Below are 20,517 nucleotides of genomic sequence, written 5' to 3'. Positions count from 1 at the left end.
ACAGTCATTTGTCTTCCTTCCTTTCCTGGTTTCTGCTCCAACCAGCCTGCGGCCTTCATCGCTGCTTTATTGCCTTCTCCTTCCGCCTGCTGAGTGGCCTCCATTCTGAGCACGCTGTCAGGCTTTGCCGCTCTCCTTTCGGCCCTTGTCCTCCTACTTGTTTTTCTCTCTCTGGTCTACTGAAGAATGAACAGAAGCGTAAGAACCCTCAGCTACATCTGTGGGACTTTTTAAATGAATTTTGGAGGCTGGTTTTGGAGACAAGGTTATCATTTTTATCATTTATCCAAATGACTTTGAATATAAGTAATATAAACATTCAGTGAATAATAAGAATAAATGTAGAGGTGGCCTACTTGAAAAACTGTCGGATGTTATAGGCACTGGCTCTTCACCATCTGTATCTACCTTCCTTTGTAGCTTTTTCTCATACTTTGCTTCCCTGCACAAACCCTGTACTTCAGGACTCTACATTATTTGTGAGCACTCTGTGGGGCTCCCTTGGACCACCTGCCCCGCAGGGTCCTTTTCCTTCCTCTCATCCATCACTTGCCCATCCGTGGGGCCCGCCCTCCCACCGCCATCCTGTCCCCGCGGTGTCACTTCCTCGGTCGCTCTGCTCATCTCTTCCTCCTCTCAGTCTAGGAGGACTCTCTGTATCTCGTCACATGGTGCCAGATCACAACAGTATCTCTGAGGAGGACGGACACGCCACGTGACCACGGATGCACTCCTTTCAGTCAGCAGCTGTGGCGGCCACAGCTGCAGAATGGGAATATTTGCACAGCGCTTCATCATTTGCAAAGCCCTTTCATCTATGTTATCTCATCTGGTTTTCAGAACTTCACTGCAAGCTTGGTATTATTACCATTATCTCGTGTGTAGATCTTTAGAGGCCACTGTCCCAGCTTGGTGACTTATTGCAAAGAAGAGCTTTAGCCATGAATTAATAAAGAGATGGTTTTTAGAAAGAAATGGCATTGTTCAGTGGGCTATAGATAAGCAATCAATCATACCTAGGAAGTTAAACATTTAGGTATTTAATATTAATGAACCACTTCCTTGATAAACTCACGTGAAGAGAAAAAATCCTCAGTGACTAAAACTGTGGGAGCTTTTAGCAAAATTTCACCACACAAAGTTGGCCACTAGTCATGTTTTAAACTATAATATGGATATCCAAATTCACAAAGTATTTGTTTAAACACCAAGCATTGCTAATTTGTAATCTTCATTTGATGGTTCCTTTACACAATTGTTACATATGCTGTTCTAGTGTCCTGGCATTTATGATGCAGGATTGGTATAACTTTTCATTTAGAACTAATCCTCAAGACTTGGTTTAGAAAAATGAAAGTCACTTTCCCAAATGATAATAGCTAATGATTACTGACAGCTTACTCTGTGTCAGATGCTATGTATTGTCAGTAAACCCTTCAAGAGTCTTTGAGAAAGGTTATATATTGCCTCCATTTTATAGATGACAAAAATCAGACTTAGGTTAACACTCTTTAATTGAATACCCACGTCTGGTAAGTGTTGGGTGAGCGATTCACACTCTGCATTTTACTATATCATGTGGCCTCCCTGGATATAATCTTTTTGTATGGCATTGTACCATTTTAGAAAGAGGGGTGATACAAATAAACTCAGTCCCTTTATATTATCTCAGAATTCTGTGATCGGGTAGAAGTGGGCTAGAGAAGGCAGTCGTATACTCCAGGGTATAACCTCATTAAATTGCGTCTGATTTCAATAGATAATAGTGGCACGCAGTAACTGTAACATTTGGCCCTGTAGCAAGCAAGGCTCCATGGTTTATTTCTCTTTCTAAATTACAAAAAATCTAAGAGATAAAAATTAAGCCTACTTTTCTTCCTTTCCCCTTCTCTCCTATTGAATTGATCTTATGCAAAGAATATAATGAAGGGGGCAGAAGAGTCCTGTTGAGTCTAGTATCTGATTTGTGGATATTACTCTTTCTCCCTTCAAACTTTGTGGTTCAGTTGCTGAAAATGAAAGCAGCCACTTCAGATTCGTCTTCCAAAACACAGATTATTTGATGAGACAAGACAGATGCTGTAAGATTTAAGCAGTGTTTGTATGCCTTGGTGGTGAAGACCAAGTGGTTTTTCACTCCAGTGATTCTCAACCATGGCTACACAGTAAGATCACTTGGGAACTTGAAAGAAATCCCAATATTCAGTCCCAGGGGTGAGTCCATAAGGTCACTGCAGCTGCCTTCTCCTGAGTGGTGGGGTCATTGAAACCATTACTGATGAAGAAGCAAGATGACAAGGGTGGGTGATATGTACAGAGGGGCTCTCTCATTGGTCAGAAGCTATAAGTAGCACAGAGAAGCTGCAATAGCATAACAAGAAGATGACCTCCTCTGTCTCTCTACGTATCAGAACATTTTACAATAGGCGTCAATGTTCTTTCCCACATGGTGTCTGTTTCCCCTCTGTCTGGTCATGGTACCCCACTTTTCTTATGGGGAGCCACGGATTTTCTTTTTTTAATTTTTTTTTATTTATTGATTTTTAGAGAGCAACGTTGGGGGAGAAGCAGGGAGAGAGAGAGGAAAAACAACATTGATTTGCTGTTCCGCTTACTTATGCATCCATTGGTTGATTCTTGTATGTGCCCTGGCCAGGGATCAAACCCACAACCTTGGTGTATCTGGATGGTGCTCTAATCAACCCAGCGTCCCAGCCAGGGCTGAGGAGCCACCTCTCACTTCCTCACTTTTCATGGTAAAGATGAGGGTGATCTGGAGATCCTGTGACCCAGTCATGTGACCCAGGACCTGGCTTCTGTGATCAGGTTGGGAATGGGCACATTTTTCAAGTTATTCTATGAGGAGTGATCCTTGGGTCTTTTGCTAGAGCAGCTGGCACTTTCTCAGTAACTTATAGTTACTAAGGTAGGAGGGTATAATTCTGATGCTGTAATAACCATCTTGACTCCACATGAGAAAACAGGATCAAAAGATGCAAAGAGATTCCTTATATCATTTGAGTACCTAGATCCAGCCATGCTTATAACACTGGACTTTTTTGGCTGTATGAGCTAATAAATTCCATTTTGCTTATGTCAGTTTACTTGGATTTCTGTTATAACATAAAGAGCCCTAACTGACTCTCCTCAGTGGCACCAAATGAGAAAGCAATATGTTGATATTGGGGTGAGGAGTCATGGAAAGGGCTTATCTTTCATGGATATCTGAGTCTGTGCTAAAGCACACATCCCTTCAAACAGCTACCTCTGTTTGACCAACAACCCTCACCATATCTCCAGTCCAGCTATATGAGATTTAATGTTTTCCTCTCTGGATATTTCTGGTTTTAGGGCTAAACAGATCCTAAGCCTTGTTATTTATTTCTTAAAGACCTGTTCAATATTAATTTGCTCTGATGCCACTCTGGGGAAACACTACCAGTGAATACAGTGAGCATTCACTTTGTGTTGTGTATTCATTCACCAAACACTGATTGAATCAAATCTATATACTAGATAGTGTAGGGTGCTTTGAACACCGTGTGAAGGAGTGTCTACCTAATTTAATTGATCATGAAAAACCATCGGAGATCTTTGAACAGAGGAAGGATATGACCCCAGTTGTGATTCACGAAGATTAACCAAACAGTAGCGTGAAGGGCAACAAAAGAGTAGAATGAGGAGAGTCAGTTGGTGATGGTTGCCAATGATGAATTGATGAGAACTCAAAACATGGGCTGGAAAGAAAAGAATGAATATGAAAAGCAGTGTACAAATAGATCCACAAAGCTCAACTTTGTGGTGTAGAAAGAGAGGGGTTCTAAATGATTCCAAGGTTTGAGCTTCAGTTGTGAGGCTATGAAGATGCTTAGTTTCAATAAGCATCTTCATAATAAAGGTTAGTGTCCTTTATTAAGTTTGGAAAGCCTGTACTAGGCCAGTCCTCTACCACCTCTACAACAGGAAATACAATGTTTCCTCATTTTAAAAAACTGTATAGCGAGATTGTGGCAGCAAGTGAAAGAAAGCCCCTTGTTCTCCGCTTTTTGGAAGAGCATACTTGAAGTAGGACAGGCCAACATGGGTCAATTCACTATTTGTGGATTTGACACAGACACAAGGTTCCTCTCTTACACATTGTATATGTTGTCAGTGGCCATTAGATTCAAACATTGCTGGATTATTGAGTGGAACTATTTAGAAGATGATGTTAGGATATTGACCTGGTTGTTGTTATTGTTGTTTTATACTCTCAAGACACAACATGCATGAAATTTACTGTGGGGTAAGCATTTAAAGAGTGAGCTGAGCCTTGACGAGAACTCAGTTGGTTATAGTATTGTGCTGTTACACCAAGGTTGTGGAGTTGACTTCTCGTCAATCAACCAATGAATGCATAGATATGTGGAACAACAAATTGATGTTTCTCTCTCTCTCTCCCCCGTCCTTCCTCTATAAAATCAGTAAGTAAAAAAACTAAAAAATAAGAGTGAGCCTAATATGCGTAGTCTAAAATCATCAATATTAGTTTTATAAAACTTATTTCCAGTAACCTTCTCTTCCCACTGTAATGCATACTTTTGGGGAGAAAATTGTTAATAAATGACTGGATTAAAAAAATTTTTTCTTTTTGAAGAACACAATTACTTGGTTACTTGAACTTAGAGAGCATGACAATATTTTAAGAAGGGGTAGGAACACATAAAATTAGAATATGACAAGAATAAGGCTTCTCAGCTTTTTCACTTTTTGGGTGGGAGGAGCTAAGGGTGTTAAAAATCTTTTAGGCTTCACGTGACCAAGAACACTGCACTTCATTCTATTGGCAGGACATTTTTTTTGTTTCTCTATTTAGTTAACTTTAACAGTTTCCAAGAACCTTTCCCTGCACTTTGGGAGGGTTATTCTCTGTTTGCTCGTTTTCTTTGTCAATGGCCACAAGTGTACTCATAGCTCCTTGAAAGCATGGCTGTGTCTTAGTCACGTTGTTTACTTCCAATACTTATTTAGTAAGTGAATGAATGAATTAATCAATAGGAAAAACAATGATGGTGACCTCCTTAAATTCTAGATTTTTCTTGTTGTGGCTCTAAGTCTATCACTTTCTTTTTCTTCTTCAGTTCTTAAAATAGAAAGTAAAATGTCAACTATGTGCTTTTTTGGGAACTAAGGTAATAGACACAGGATATCCAACTGGAAATAAATGTGATACTGGGGCAAATACCACTGGAAACAAGGGAGTCAAACTCTCTTTTTTTGGGCTCTCAATTCATAGACAGTCCAAAACAGTGTCAAGGATATCGGCATTGAACTGAATATGACACTGAACCTCCATTTGGTCTGAGGGGGCAGAGGCACAAGGTAATCAGTCATTATGATGCTCAAACTCAGATTTAGGCATATGATCCAAGTCTTATTTGTAAAATACCCCCCTCACCCCCAAAAAACGGAGGATCACCACTCTGTCTTGTAAAAGTCCAGGATTTAATTTGTTGTTGAACCAGGCCTTGAAGAAAGTGGGCTGTGGGTTGTACATGAGTGATTATATGTTTTGTTTTCTTAATCGATCATCTAGCTGTCCTTCCACCTGTCTCATGTGGAATATTCTCTCGTTCACATTTTTTTGGTCATATGGATAAAGCAGAGTAGTGTCCTGCAGATAAAGCCAAAACTTCTGTAAAGCAGAGATGGGAAGAAACAGGAAACTGGCTTCTATCCGAGGCTGCAGGCTCACAATACAATCAGCATCTCGGTGTATAGAGTGACCAGTGTATTTTTATAAACAAGAGGCCTGGATCATTTAAGAAAATGTAAAGTAGATCCAAAGAAATATTTTAAAAACATAAAATGTTAACAAATAAGGATATTTATAGCAATTTAAAGATGGAAAAAGAAAGGGAATACCCAAATGTCCAGTGAAAGGGAATTGGGGAAAAAATATTTTTGTATATTCTTGTGCATATATCCATAAAAATGGATCTGTAGTCACATAAAAGAATGGTGTACATATATATAAACTAACAAAGAATGATGACCAGGGAATATTGGAAGATGAAGACAACCCAAACAATATGCAGAACAGAATGTCTGGCTTCACCACATGTATGTATTCATACACCACAAATAATAGTGGTGACCTCTGGAAGTGGGAACATGAGAATGTTTTTATTTTTGCACTGTGCAATTCCCTACTGTTTGGATATATCACAGTGAACAGGCACAGGATGGCCAATGTTGAAAACTTCTTTCCTCCTGGGATATGAAAAGTAGTGCACTGGCTAACCATTCTATACAGACAAAGTAAACACAATCCGTGGCCTGATCCCTGGCCTTTGGAAGGGGTAAGGAGGGGAATAAAGTGACTGGAGGTAGCACATCTGCTATCTTCAGCACATGTGCCATAATTTAAAAACAAAAATAACTTTTATTTGCCTTATTTTTATGGTTTTTTAGCCTTAGAGCAAAAGAAGAAATGCTCTCTGAGAAGTGAAAGCTAATTCTCATTTCAACATGAAGCTCTCTTGTGGTCAGTTGGGTACGTCCTTGAAAACAGAGGCCAGAGTCCTGAGTCAATCTCTGTCTTCAGCTGGCACTGTGACCTTGAATTGAGTCATGTGGTCACTAATCTCTCAGTTTTCCCCACCTGTTAAAATTGATAGTAATAATCCTTACTGTTTCATTCCTGAGTGGGGTGTTGTGACGTTTACTAAGATCATGTTAGCAAAATGCTTTGAGCTCTTTAGATAAAAGGCTCCATATAAACACAAAGTATTATTAAGATAATTGTACAGTGATTTTACATAGCTCCAATTTACATGCGAGGCTAAATGCAATGTTGTAGGTCATTTTATGGAGGCAGGGAAGGAGATTGGCTTTCAAAATCTGAAAATGAAATTCCTAACACATTTTGAAGGCGAATAGAGTAGAATCATTTGTTTTTAGAATAAAATAAGGAACAATTCTTACAGGACTTAGTTTTGAGACATGATTCAAAAAAATGAAAGGAAAAAAAAAACTGAGCTTCTCTGTTTCATTGAAAACATCTTTTGAAAAGCAAAGCAATCACTTCTCATTTCCCCTGAAAGAGAAAGAAAATAGAAAGAAGCTCTTGAAGAATTTGTTGGCTTAAAGAAAAAAAGTTTTGTCATTAATATGACTGTAAAGCGGTGAAACCTGTCTGGCCCACTGTGCATACGGAAGGTTGACTCATTAATGCTTGGCAGAGTCTCTTCCCGGTGGCACGGTACCAGTTGCTCCTTTGGTGGAGCAAGGGAAGTACATCTCCTGCATGTTCCTTCGTCTCTAGCTGTCCTGAGAATCCATCATGTTTGCTGCAGGCTCCCCACCCTTTGGCACCATGGGTGCATGCTACTACTATAATCCAAGACATGGTCAATCCATTTCAGTTCCCAAGACTTGGAAGTGCCGACACAGGAGGTCAGTAGCCCCAGAGGAAGGTAAGCTTGAAAGCAGAAGCCCATGCTCTTGGCTGCAGGGGGAGGGGGGCAGAGGGAAGAGAGGTTCTGTTTAGTAGGGATAAATCTATTCAGATGATCAGAATCGAAATTCCTCCTTATTTATTAAATGCTTTTAATATGCTAGTGTCTATAGGCTGAACAATGAAAGAAGAGTTCTTGGTGAAGGTCACTGGTTGGCACATGACAGGTTGGCTCAGGTGTCCTCCAGTTGTGACCTGCAGGGCTGCTGATCTCAAGCTGTAAGAGTCATACTATCTGAATATTAATATATTCATTCAATTATGTGGAACAAAGCTAAGGATTAGTCTATTTATTTATAAAGGAAGGCTTAGGAATAATCTTCAATGTGAGAGATTATTTTCATCATAAAGACTTTGGAGTGTGAATGTGATTAGTTGTATTTATATGAAGACTTTACATAGTTCTTTAAAGACAGGTTGATGTAATAAAAAGCTACATCAATAGCAAGAAATATTTAATCTATATTATTTAGCTAACGTGTATAAAAACACTTTGCATCTAATCTTTCATATGGACGTTGTTTAAATCAGGTTCTTTGCTCTTAATACCTAATATGGACATTATTAAAATGTAAGAGGGAGAGATTTTCTTCTTTCCAACAATACCAGTCCCTTATTCCTATTAAACAGTTTTGTGGTAGTGAGGTACAGACTATCTAACTTTATATTCGAATTAGAGAAGTTATCAAGGGAAAATAAGTTATGTAAAATAAATTAATTTCAGCCTTCAGGGAGACATTAACATTTTCTATTCTCCAATTTCTCCCTATTTGTTGGTGTTTATTGGCAGTCATAATCTCTGGTTTTTTTGGTTTGTTCTAATATTTTAGATGAATTTCTTAGTATGCCCTTGAGAATCTCCGTGTTTGGACAGGGGATCATCAACGGTTCCAAATAGAGTGGATATTAAACGATGAGGAAAGTTATTAATAAAGCTAATGAGAAAATTCCTTAAGTTATAATTGCTTACTGGGAACTAGCAATTAAAACAGAAAAAGCTAAAGTTTTTATAGAGCATATTAGGCAGTGAGTCAAATAATTTTAAGTTTGCAAGCTGTGTTTTGTGATCTAAATGCATTTCTTAAAGAAATACATGCACATGTATTCACATTTACTTAGAATTCATGATTTTAGCTTATGACAGAATCAGAAACGGTTTCAGAAAAAGTCTGCCCAAATTCACAACACATTTATTTTGATTTGGGAAAAGACATATTTCCTTTCTTGAAGCATGAAGGGTAGAGGATTTTTTCCCTTCCCTGCTACCATCTCATCACCAATAACCTAGACTAGATGAAAAATAGGCATCTGAATGCAAATATAAATTTTATTCCTAGTTCAAACACTGCTTTGCTATATGGCCCTGAGTATGTTTTATAAGCATTGTTTGCTGTAAGGAGATTAAATGTGCACTTTCTGGCTCATCAAAATGGTACAAAAATGCTGTTTGCAGTATGATTATCTCTAGCAGATGTAGGGGAAGCACGTATCAGAAGTTGTTTACTTATTTATCAACCGATTCATTTATTTACTGTCTTATTCTAGATATCTATAAATTTTGATTTTTGAAGTAGGCTCAATTTTATTGAGGTGCAAGGAACAGATACTGAGCTCAATTCATATTGAGATTTTCCAACAGCAATTGTTAAGATTAAATAATGTATTTGGGGGAAAAGATGTTCAATAGCATATCCTAGTTAAATACGAATACTCCAGGAAATGAATGTACCTTGTAAATCTTACAAATGACCCCTGTATTTCTCAGAATGCCAGTAATCAAAACGCAGCTATGGTTTCTATAACCTCCAGATTTTAAATTACTCTTAAGTAGATGCAGGATTTCTGCATCGTCTTCTTTATGGCAGGAAATTACAAATGCTTTTGTTGTCATTGCCAGGATCTGAGGGCGTATAGCTTCCAGCAGTGGCACCTGGATTTGTTTTCTTTCTCTGTTGGAGTTGGGGCTGGGTGCTAGTGGGAGCTGATAGAGGAGAGTAAGTTCTTTGCCAACACTCAATAGTTAAAATTTATTTCATATATTAATTGACCAGAAATCCTACTACTAAAGACCTGCCAGTAGACCCCTTTGACTACTGGAATAGTCCCAAAATTAGATCTTTTAATTTACCCTTACACTATACTTTCTTTTCCTTCTTAATAATAAGTGATATGCCTGCATATAAGATGGACTTTAGTTTCAAATAGAATATTTCTAAATTCCTGCAGGATCATTCATTAGTTCATCTTAAAGGTGGATCATTGACTTTAGTGTCATACTTCATTGGTTATTGTAGTAAAAGTAATAGTAGTATTAATGGTAATAAAAGTATTAACAACTTTTTTTGAGTGCTATAGACAGTACTTTAAATATTTCACTTTCTTTAACCCTCACAAAACTCTTGGGAGTATTTCTATTATCTCTGTTGTATAGATGAAGAACCTGCCCAAATGGATAGATAATAACCTTTCTGAATCCAAAGCCTATACTTCTGTCGCTATTCTATGTGTTTCATGAAGGAAAAAGAATTCATGCTTAGTATGACTTGCCTTTGTAGCTTATAATCACATTTGGGCTTTAATATGAATTCCCCTTTTCCTAATGCTTTTGTTACAGGCAGTTTTGCTGGGAGAGGTTGGAATGAGGCACCAAATAGTGAACAAAAGTAATTTAATTGTGAAGGGTTGAATGCATATCAAAATTTTTCCAAGTTTTGTCATTGAAGCAAGAATTAATGTGAGCCAAGGATACTTTAGAGATACTTTAAAGATACTTTACAAAGATACTTTAAAGCTAGAGAGTTTCCCTAACCAGATGTAAAGGGAAGTAAAAAACCAGGCTTCCAGAGGAGGATAAATGGTAATGAAAATAATACAATAAAAAATGAAAATAAAAATAAAACAAAACCAGGCTTCCTAGTCTATAAATGAACTCCAATGAGAAAATTAACCTCATTCTCATTTTTTTCCTCTATAAAATGGGGATTCAAGTAATTAGGGCTAAGGAAAGGCATAGGACGAACCAAAAACCAGCATCATAACTAAAATTATGGTTAGATCTCTAGTCTTCCTGTATATGTGTATATATACCTTTAAGGTAAGGGACTACAATTCCCATCCACCCTGAGAAACCTCTTACACAGTAAGAACCACCTGCGAAACACTAGTATTACTGTAAGAGTGTGAGAGATTCTAGTTGAATAGCAGTGTAACCATGGGTCTGCTGGCTGAGGGCCGCAGGTGACTGTGGTGGGGAGCGTCTGTAGTCTGAAGCTAAGGCCTGTGAAGTCACCTGACTAGAAAGAGTTGAGTCAAGCAGTGACACAGAAAGAGAACTCATAAGTGGTGACTAAAAACATGGCCAGAAGCAGCAGTATGGGAGCAAGGACTAAATTTAGGGATTTGAGAGACAAAGAAGAGTAAGAAAGAGCAAGCCCAGAGGAAACAGGTAAACAGTTCCAGACAGTTAGCAGATGTAGGTGTGGTCCACAGCTGGATTTCAGGTGCTGCCCTCAGCTGGATTTCAGGTGCTTGGTGTATTGTGCCTTGTGGGAGAAGCATTTGCATTTGAAAGGCAGGGACAAGGTAGTTAAGGGATCTGACAAGACATCAAGAGTCCTCTGATCAAAATATTTTTGTGACTTGAGGATGAAATTCTATTTCCTTAGCAAGACTGTACAAAAGGGCCTCAGCCACCTGGCCCCTGCCTCTCCCTTCCATAAGTGGCCCACATCCCAGTCATAGTGAAACATGTGCCATCTGCGGAGTATACACATTCTTTTACATGTGCATGTTCCTTCTGATTTGCCAACTTGAATCTTACTCATTTTTCAAGTAATAAGTATTATTTCTCCTGAGAAGCAGTCCATTCCTGATACTCCCCAGCCCTGCCTTCCCTCCACTCTCCTTGGGATGGCCTTAGGTAGCTCTGCTTTTCATTCCTTTAGTACTCTCCTTGTAACACTTGCATTCCAAGAATTTATTTACTCCTTCATTTTCCCTATGGGCCGCTGGACTCCTTGAAGGCAAGGACTTGTCTCAGTTATCTTGGTATTACATGATTCAGTGCCTGGCATAGGAGGTACTTAATCAGTATTTTGACTAAATGGATAAAGTTTTGATGACCATGTAAATATTACTTGTTAAATCAATACACTGATCATACATTGAATCAAAGATGAGCACGGGTCACTTACCTTCCTAGGTATGTTCAGTAACCAGACCCCTGAAATTTTCAGTGACTGGTTAAACAGGCACTATATAAATTTCAGTGGCTGGTGTGGCTCAGTAGCTTGAGCATCAGCCTACGAACTGAAAGGTTGCTGGTTCAGTTCCTGGTCAAAGCACATACTTGGGTTGCAGGCCGGTCCCCAGGTGGGGGTGTGTGGGAGACAACCAGTCAATGTTTCTTTCACATATTGATGTGTCCCTCCCTCTTTTCCTCCCTCCCTCTACTCTCTTTAAGAATAAATAAATAAAATTTTTAAAATGTTTGCATCTTTTCAGTCTAACACAATAAGCAAAATGAAGGAGAAAAAAAGATGATTTCCTGAAGTCAAACATCTCACACTGATCAGTGAAAGTAGGATCATTTTCATTAATTTAATTATAGTATTTTATGGGCATTTGTGCTATGCATGCATTCAGGTGATGAGAAATACAGACTTTATAGTTTGGATGAGACATTGCTGCAGCCATTACTCTTATTTACTGACTGTGTCCAAGAAAGGAGCATTGTGAGTCATGTGGCAGGGAAGGAAATCCTAAGTGCTTCAGTCATGAGGCAAGGAGAGACTCACGTTTGCGTGGTGTTCTGGTGGTGTACACAAATAAGCAGATGGATGATTCAAGTGGTTGAAGCAACAATGACTTGTCCCAGAAAAGGAACAGATGTGACAGAGACAGGTTTCTGGGAATACACTGACCACACATTACATAGAAAACTCCTTTCTAAAAATTTCTTGGAAAATATTCTGATATTCATGATTTCTCTATATTTATGTTTAGGCCTAAATGTTCAGGAAGCGAAAGGCTGATTATTTCTTCTTCCATCACTACCCTGAAGTTAGCCTATTATGGTGCTTTCCTTAGAGCCCTGGGTGTTTGATTCTTCCTCTTGGACAAGCAGGGACTCCCAGAAGCCATACCCTACAGGCCTGGCCTGGGCAAAGGCTGAGGAGCCTCCTGTCAACATTTGTAGAGCATTGAGACAAAGAGCAGGCACCAGCAGTGTCCTATGGGACCTCCAGGTTAGAGAAGGTTCCCAGGGAGACCAGGTTGAGATTCTGAATAAAACTATTTGCAGAACAGAAAGGTAGAAAGAGGTAGGAAACCAGCTTAGGAGACTATACATGGAGTGCTAACAAGGGTGGAGCTTGACTAGGACTTGGGTGTCGGGGGTGGTATGCCTGGAGCAATTCCTGAGCTAAGGAGCTGGCAGGTGGCTGTGTTTCCCACACTTGTAGGTAAAAACATAATGAGAATAATTAAAGGGACAGTAGGGAGCAGTTTTCAGTCAGCGCTTTATTATTAAAGAAGGCTCTACTTTGTAGGTACTTTAAGGACATGAACTATAAGGTGATAGTCTGGAAGGCATCAGGGCTGGAGAAACTTAATTAGCCATAGAACTGGCTCTGAGATGGAGCACCAAAAATCCAGCAAGCAATGTGCAGTATTTGATCTGCTGTGGTAAATCTGTTTGATTGTGGCTGGTAGTACTATCCTAGGGGCTCTTGTCTAGAAGGTAGAGAGCAGTTAACAGAGGTGGTGGGCAGTAGTACTATTTAGATTAGGGTGTAGGCTGTAGAGAAAAGTGCCTGAGTGTAGGACCCAGCGTAGGTTTTTTTTGGTTTTTTGTTTTTAAATTTTCTACAGGAGCGCAGATACTGCCTGGAGGTGGAGGTTCGGGGACGGGGTTTTGCTTCATGGAAGAGTGAACTGTCATTGATGAAAGTAGGCGTTATAATTGTGTATACTTTATGTTCCAAGTTATGTTCCTTAAAAAAATAATACAGGATAACAACAAAACTTGTGTATAGAAAGAAAGACTATAATGAAACCCACTGAAATATTTGTGACAGTCATTCCTGAATATGGAGTCTGTGGCTATTTTTCCTCCTACTCAAAGGTGGTTTTTATATCTTCAGCCTAAGCAAATTCTACCTTGATAATGAAGAATAAAACAAGTAATTTTAGAAGAGGGTAGACAGGGAGAATTGTAACCAAACTTCACTGGCTTCACATTTTGTTCCATTTTTGTTAACCACTAATTGAAGGGATAGGATGCTTAGATAGTTCAAAACAATAGATGATTGAGAGTCTGGGGTGGACCTGAGTCACAAATATGTGCGCATACTCATTTTAATTCTTATGTGGAAGTTGATTGAATTCATGTCAAGGAGCCAGTTGACCTTTGGGGAAGAATATGTCAGAAAGTGATTAATTCATTAACAAATGATCACACGGTACACAGGTCAAGCTTTGAGAGTAGCATATCCAGGTTATACCAATAAATGTAGACATTGGAAAAAAATTATTTAGAGTTTAGGTCACTTGTGCCTTGAGGGTGTTAAATATTTTTATTTTACTTTGTTTATAAGAATTTTGTTTCCTCATTCCCTGCAAAACAAATAAATACATACATATACACATACACACACACACATACATACGTACAAACATGCTGTCTATTGCCAATGTGCCTAATAGCAAAAGGTTCTAATAAGCATCTTTCTACCTTCAACTCATTCCTTGTACACCTGCACTGCTGAGGACAGCTGTAACGTGAAGGCTAAACCTTTCTGAAGGATAAGCATAGTACCGATAGTTCTAGAGACTGGCATATCTCTCTCTTCCCTAAATGTCCTTCATTTCTTGCTATCTCCACACATCACTTCCTAGCAAACCACATTCACAGCATCTATGTGCGCACTCCCATTACCTAAGTATTCATTATTATGCTATTACTTAACTTTCAGCTGTTAGCCCTGGGAGAACAAGGGCAATATCTTGCACTTCCATTGATTGAGTAGCAATGACTATTCCAATGCACTTGAAAAACACTAGATAATAAATATATACCAGAGGTAGAGGTAGCATATGTGCCAGTCAACTTAATGAACTAGACTTTTTGTAACCACCTTGTTCCTTCTACTGTCATCCAACTGTTTTTTTTTGTTGTTGTTGTTGTTGTTGTTTTTGGTCATAGATTTGAAATTAAACACTAGTGCCTGAAATTCTTCCCCACATGCACCAAATGCTCTTTCTTTAGGTATCTCTAGGGAACCCTTAGGCTGCATTGGATCATTGTGCTTACTACCTGTTTAATGGAGCAATAACAATTTCAAATTTTTAATTAAAAAGCTTGTATAAGAAAAGTACTAGAAAAAAACAAAAAGACTACAGTAAAAATATTCCATAATCCAGCCACCTCAACTCTTTTTATAGAGATAGATTTTTGCATGACTACAGTAATTTATTTTATGTCTTATATGCTTCCATATTATCTATGATTATTTTAAACTGCTTATATTTTAATACAATCTTGTTAATTATAGCTGTATAATTTTAATAGATTATAATATGTTAGCATGTAGATCAACCATTATACTAAATCTATTGTTAGACACTTAAATTGTTTCCAAGTTGAAACTAATAGAAAATACTGTGGTTAACCCCATTACTCACATAGCTTTTTATTTTCATTGAATGATTTCTTTAAGGTGAATCTGTAGAACTAGTAAAAAGATATGAGTATTTTGTTAGTGTCTTAGTTTTTTCCAAAGAAAAATTACACTAACCTATACTATCAATTCATATAAAATGGTTACTCACAGGGCTTTTTTAAAAAACAACTTTATTGAGGTGTAATATACATGCTGTACAAGACACCCATTTAAAATGTACAATTCAGTGGCTTTTGGTATATTCACAGAGATATACAGCTATCACCACAATAAATTTTACAACATTTTATCACCTCCCCTAAAAACCCTATACACACTGTCCACAATCCCCTCCAGCCCTAGGAAACTGCTGAGTTATTTTCTGCCTCTATAGATTTGTCTGTTCTGTTCATTTATATTTTATATAAATGAAATAATCCAATGCATGGTCTTTTGAAATGGTCTCTTTGACTTAGCATAACCTTTTCAATATTTATTATTTTTATTGCCCAATCACATTTCCTTATAGAGATATATAGCACATTTTGTTTATCTTTTCATAAGTAGATGGACATTTGGGTTGTTTCTACCTTTTGGCTGTTATTAACAATGTTGCCATGAATATTCACATAGAAGTTTTTGTTGGACATCTGTTTAATTTCTCTTGGCTAATTCTACTCTATTGCAAGGACATAGAATAATTCTGTATTTGGCCTTCTGAGGAAATGCCAGATTGTTTTCCAAAGCTACTACACCATTTTATATTCCCACCAGCAAAGTATAAGAATTCCAATTTCTCCACATGCTTTCCAACTCTTGTTATTCTCTGTCTTTTTGATTATAGCCATCCTGCTGGATGTGAAGTGGTATTTCATTGTGCTTTTGATTGGCACTTCAGAGGGTCTTTTACATTTTTAAATACTTTAAATAAAATTTTAATACAATTTTTATTTTAAATTACCTGTGAAAGGTTGAAAATATTTTACAACGTACATTAAAATATATGTAATTTGTAGAAAGCATATACAAAGCACCATGGAAAACATACAGAAATGAAACAGTTCATAGAATGGGGGGAAACATGCCATTAGAAATAAATACAGGGTAAGAAATGGCATACCCCCCAAAATTTAAAACTAATACTTAAAGAGATAGCAGTTTATAGTTACATACCACTTTTTCACATATATTATCTCATTTATTCTGAACAATTATTATCTTAGGTGCTATACACAGACAACTTTAAGAAAATGTAGAGGACTTGTTTGTAGAACTCCATTAAGGTTAATGAGATTATACTCTATGCCAAGGCATTAAAAATATTTTAATGTAGAAAATTATGATTGTCTTAAAATACCAAAACCTTTTTTCTACCTTTACTAATAGCAAAAGGAGTAGCAGAATTTTAATTGATATTTAATAAGTTTTACAATACAAGACAAAATTAGTCATCAAAATGCCGTATTCAGGTACTTTGCCCATTTTTTAATTGGACTTTTTTTTGGTATTGAATTGTATAAGTTCTTTATAAATTTTGGATATTAACCCCTTATCAGATGTATCATTGGTGAATATGTTCTCCCATTCCGTGGATTCATTTTCCTGACATATTCATTTCCAAGACATATTCATTTTCATGATGGTTTCCTTTGCTGCGCAAACTTTTTAGCTTGATGTAGTCCCATTTATTTATTTTTTCTTTTGTTTTCCCTGCCTGAGGAGGTATATCAGAAAAAAATATTGCTACAAGAAATGTCTGAGATTTTACTGCCTGTTTTCTTCTAGGATTTTTATGGTTGTGAGTCTAACATTTAAGTCTTTAATCCATTTTGAGTTTATTCTTGCGTCTGATGTAAGAAGGTGGTCTTTTTGCATGTGTCTGTCCAATTTTCTCAATACCATTTATTGAATAGACTGTCTTTACCTCATTGTATGCTTTTGCCTCCTTTGTCATATATTAATTGACCATAAAGGCATGGATTTATTTCTGGGCTCTCTATTTTGTTCTATTGATCTATATGTCTGTTTTTATGCCAGTACCATGCTGGGTTTTTAATATTTTATTTTTTTATTAAATTTATTGGGGTGACATAAAGATGGCCAATAGACATAAAAAGATGCTCATTGTCATTAATCATCAGAAAAATGCAAATTAAAACCACAATGAGATATCACCTCACACCTGTCAGAATCGCTATCATTAATAAATTACCCAACAAGTGTGGTGAGGATATGGAGTAAAGGGAGTCCTCCTGCTCTGTTGGTGGGAATGCAGAATGGTGCCACCACTGTGGAAAGCAGTATGGAGTTATCTCAAAACTTTAAAAATGTCCCTGGCCAGGTAGCTCAGTTGGTTAGAATGTCATCCCAATATGCCAAGGTTGTGGGTTCAATCCCCAGTCTGGGCACTTAGAAGACTCAACCAATGAATCCATAAATAAGTGGAACAACAAATCTCTTTCTCTCTCTCTCTCTCTCCTCCCTAACCCCCTCTCCTTTCCTCTCCTCTGCTCCCTTCATCTCTCTCTCTCTAAAGTCAATGAACAAAAATTTATATAAAAATTTAAAATGGACCTGCCTTATGACCCAGCCATTTCACTTCTGGGAATATGCCTGAAGAAACCCGAACACTAATTTGAAAGAATATATGCACCCCATGTTCATTACAGCTTTATTTACAATGGCCAAGATTTGGAAGCAGTCCAAGTGCCCATCAGTAGATGAGTGGATAAAAAAGCTGTGGTACATTTACACAATCAATACTACTCAGCTGTAAAAAAGAAGGAAATCTTACCTTTTGTGAGAGCATGGATGAACCTGGAGAGTATTATGAAAAATGACCTAAGCCAAACAGAGAAAGACAGATACCATATGATTTCACTCATATGTGGAATCTAATGAACAAAATAAACTAACATAGAAAACAGACTGATAGATACGGAGAACAGGCTGACAGCTGTCAGAGGGGAGGGGTGTTGGGAGGGGAGGGAGTTGGGTGAAAGGGTGAAGGGATTAAGAAAAAAAAAAAACCTTTTAGACATAGACAACAGTATGGTGATTAGCAGAGGGAAAAGGGAGGGGGGAGGTAGAAGGTAGTAAGTGATGGAAGGAGGCTTGGGGTGGTGAACATACAATATAATATACAGATGGTGTGTTATAGAGTTGTGCACCTGAAACCTATATAATTTTATAAACCAGTGCCATCCCAATAAATGCCATAAAAATAAAAAGAAAATGGAAAAAAATGTCTTACTGATCTGCACTTACAAAAATCTTTCCTGAACATAGTGAAACATTAAAATGAAAAGTGGCAGAGAAGCCCCGACGCGAGGGGCTGTGGGCGCACGCCCTATAGATGTTATCTGGGGGGTGTGTCCGAATGATCCTCAGGGGAAATGATCTGCCTATGTTGGTCATACAGAAGTTTACTTTTTTTTTTTAATTACAAAAATGTCCTATGGCCATTATAGAATACAGAGAGAGTTACGAGAATAGAAAAAAAAAAAATCCTTTATCACCCCCTTAGAAAAAATGCTGTTAAAATTCACATTTTTAAAACTATTTTTTACTATGCTTAAATAAAATTCCTATACTTGATATATAATTTTTGGCCTAATATTTTATAAACTTTTCCCCAAAGTTTCAAACATTTTATAAATATTGTTTTAATTATTGTGAGATATTGTGTACAGAGAATGGGCCATCTGCTTGCTATCATTTACCTAATTTTGGATCTTGGCTTATTTATAATTTTTCAGAGCTTTAATAATGTGATAAGCATTTTGGAGAGGTTGCTTGCATTCTTAAAGAATTTCTTTATAGTGGATTCCTAGGAGAATTATAGTGACAAAAGTATGACTATCACCTGCATTTTAATATTTATTACCAAGTTGTTGCTCCAAACTTTATTCAGTGTATTCCCACCAGCCAAGTATCCATGCATTTATTTCATGTATTTTTTCGTTTATTTAACAAATATTTAATGGGAACTTGCTATGTCCAGGCACGATATGAAGGGCCAGGGCTAAAGAACATGCTGGCACCGTCCTGCTGTTTTAAAGCAGAGTGACTATTTTATGTTCTGTTACCAACACTGCATATTTTCAAGATTTTATTTTTCTGATTTGATGGGGGGAATGTTGTATTTTATTGCTTCTTTAACTTGTATTTCCTTTATTATTGCTAGTGATATTGAACACTTCTCTATATTCGTTGGTCATTTATTTTATTTGCCCTTTGGCCACTTAAAGTCTTTAAAAAATACATGGAGGGGAATTCATGTGGAGGTTAGAGTGGAAGCAAGTGTGAGTGGGTGCAACAGAAGGAGACACAGCCGACAAAGTGTTTGAATCTATTGGCAAGGTCGGCCTGGCCTTAGCGTTGTGCGAGGCGTGTGCCTTGTGTAATGTGGACGGTGGGCACAGAACCGCCATCTTTTGACTGGTTCCGTGGAGTGCAGGGCATCGTGGTAGAGGAAGGGACGCACTTTCTCATCCCTTGAGTATAGAAACCAGTTATCTTTGGCTGCCACTCTCGACCATGTCATGTGCCAGTGATCACTGGTAGCAAAGATTTGCAGACTGTCAACATTACCCTGCATATCCTTTTGGGTCTGGTTGCTACCCAGCTTCCCTGCATCTTTACGAGCATGGGGAGAGAACTTTGACTAGCGCGCTGCAGCCCATCGCTGCTGGGATAGATCCTCAAGTCGGTGCGGCTTGCGTGGATGCTGGGGAACTCATCATCCAGAGACAGTTGGTCTCCAGACCGGTGAGCGACCACCTTACAGAACGCGCCGCAACCTTCGGGCTCATCCTGGATGATGTGTTCTTGACGCATCTGACTTTCAGGAAGGAGTTCACAGAAGTGGTAGAAGGCCACAGGTGGCCCAGCGGGAAGCAGAGAGGGCCAGCTTTGTGGTGGAAAATGCCGAGCAGGATTAGAAGGCGGCGATCATCTCCGCTGAGAGCTATTCCAAGGCCGCCGAGCTGATCGCCAATTCGCTCACTACTGCAGGCAAAGGCCTGATGGAGCTGAGCGAGCTGGAAGGCGCAGAGGACATCGAGGCCCAACTCTCACGCTCTGGAACATCATCTGCCTGCCCGCAGCCCGGGTGGTCACGGCTCCCCCAACTACTCCAGCGAGTCCTTCCCTGCCTGCACCTCCTCGGGACCTGCAGGCCACAGCCCCTGGATCCTTAACATGGCCTTCCTTCTGCCCCCCACCCCAGAATCACTGTGAAATTTCATAATGGTCTTAAAGGGAAGGAAATAAAAGTAAAATCACTTCAGATCACTAAATATATATATCGACACTATCATGGATTTGTATGTTGTACTTTCACAGGGATCTCACAGA

At 38.3% G+C, this 20,517-nt stretch overlaps 1 protein-coding gene and 1 pseudogene across 1 annotated transcript in view; both read left to right on the top strand.

Moving 5' to 3' along the window:
* FMN1 (formin 1) overlaps positions 1-20,517 on the top strand; it is a 342,380-nt gene that overhangs the window by 35,245 nt on the left and 286,618 nt on the right. The window lies entirely within an intron of this gene.
* LOC129064431 (prohibitin 1-like) lies at positions 7,358-20,360 on the top strand (annotated as a pseudogene).

This window comes from Pteronotus mesoamericanus, unplaced genomic scaffold (assembly GCF_021234165.1).
Source record: "Pteronotus mesoamericanus isolate MK-2021 breed Mesoamerican mustached bat unplaced genomic scaffold, CSHL_Meso_final contig_164, whole genome shotgun sequence".
Classification (NCBI taxonomy): Eukaryota; Metazoa; Chordata; class Mammalia; order Chiroptera; family Mormoopidae; genus Pteronotus; species Pteronotus mesoamericanus.
Note: the sequence above shows the minus strand (reverse complement) of the source record. Positions and strands in the feature narration are given on the sequence as shown.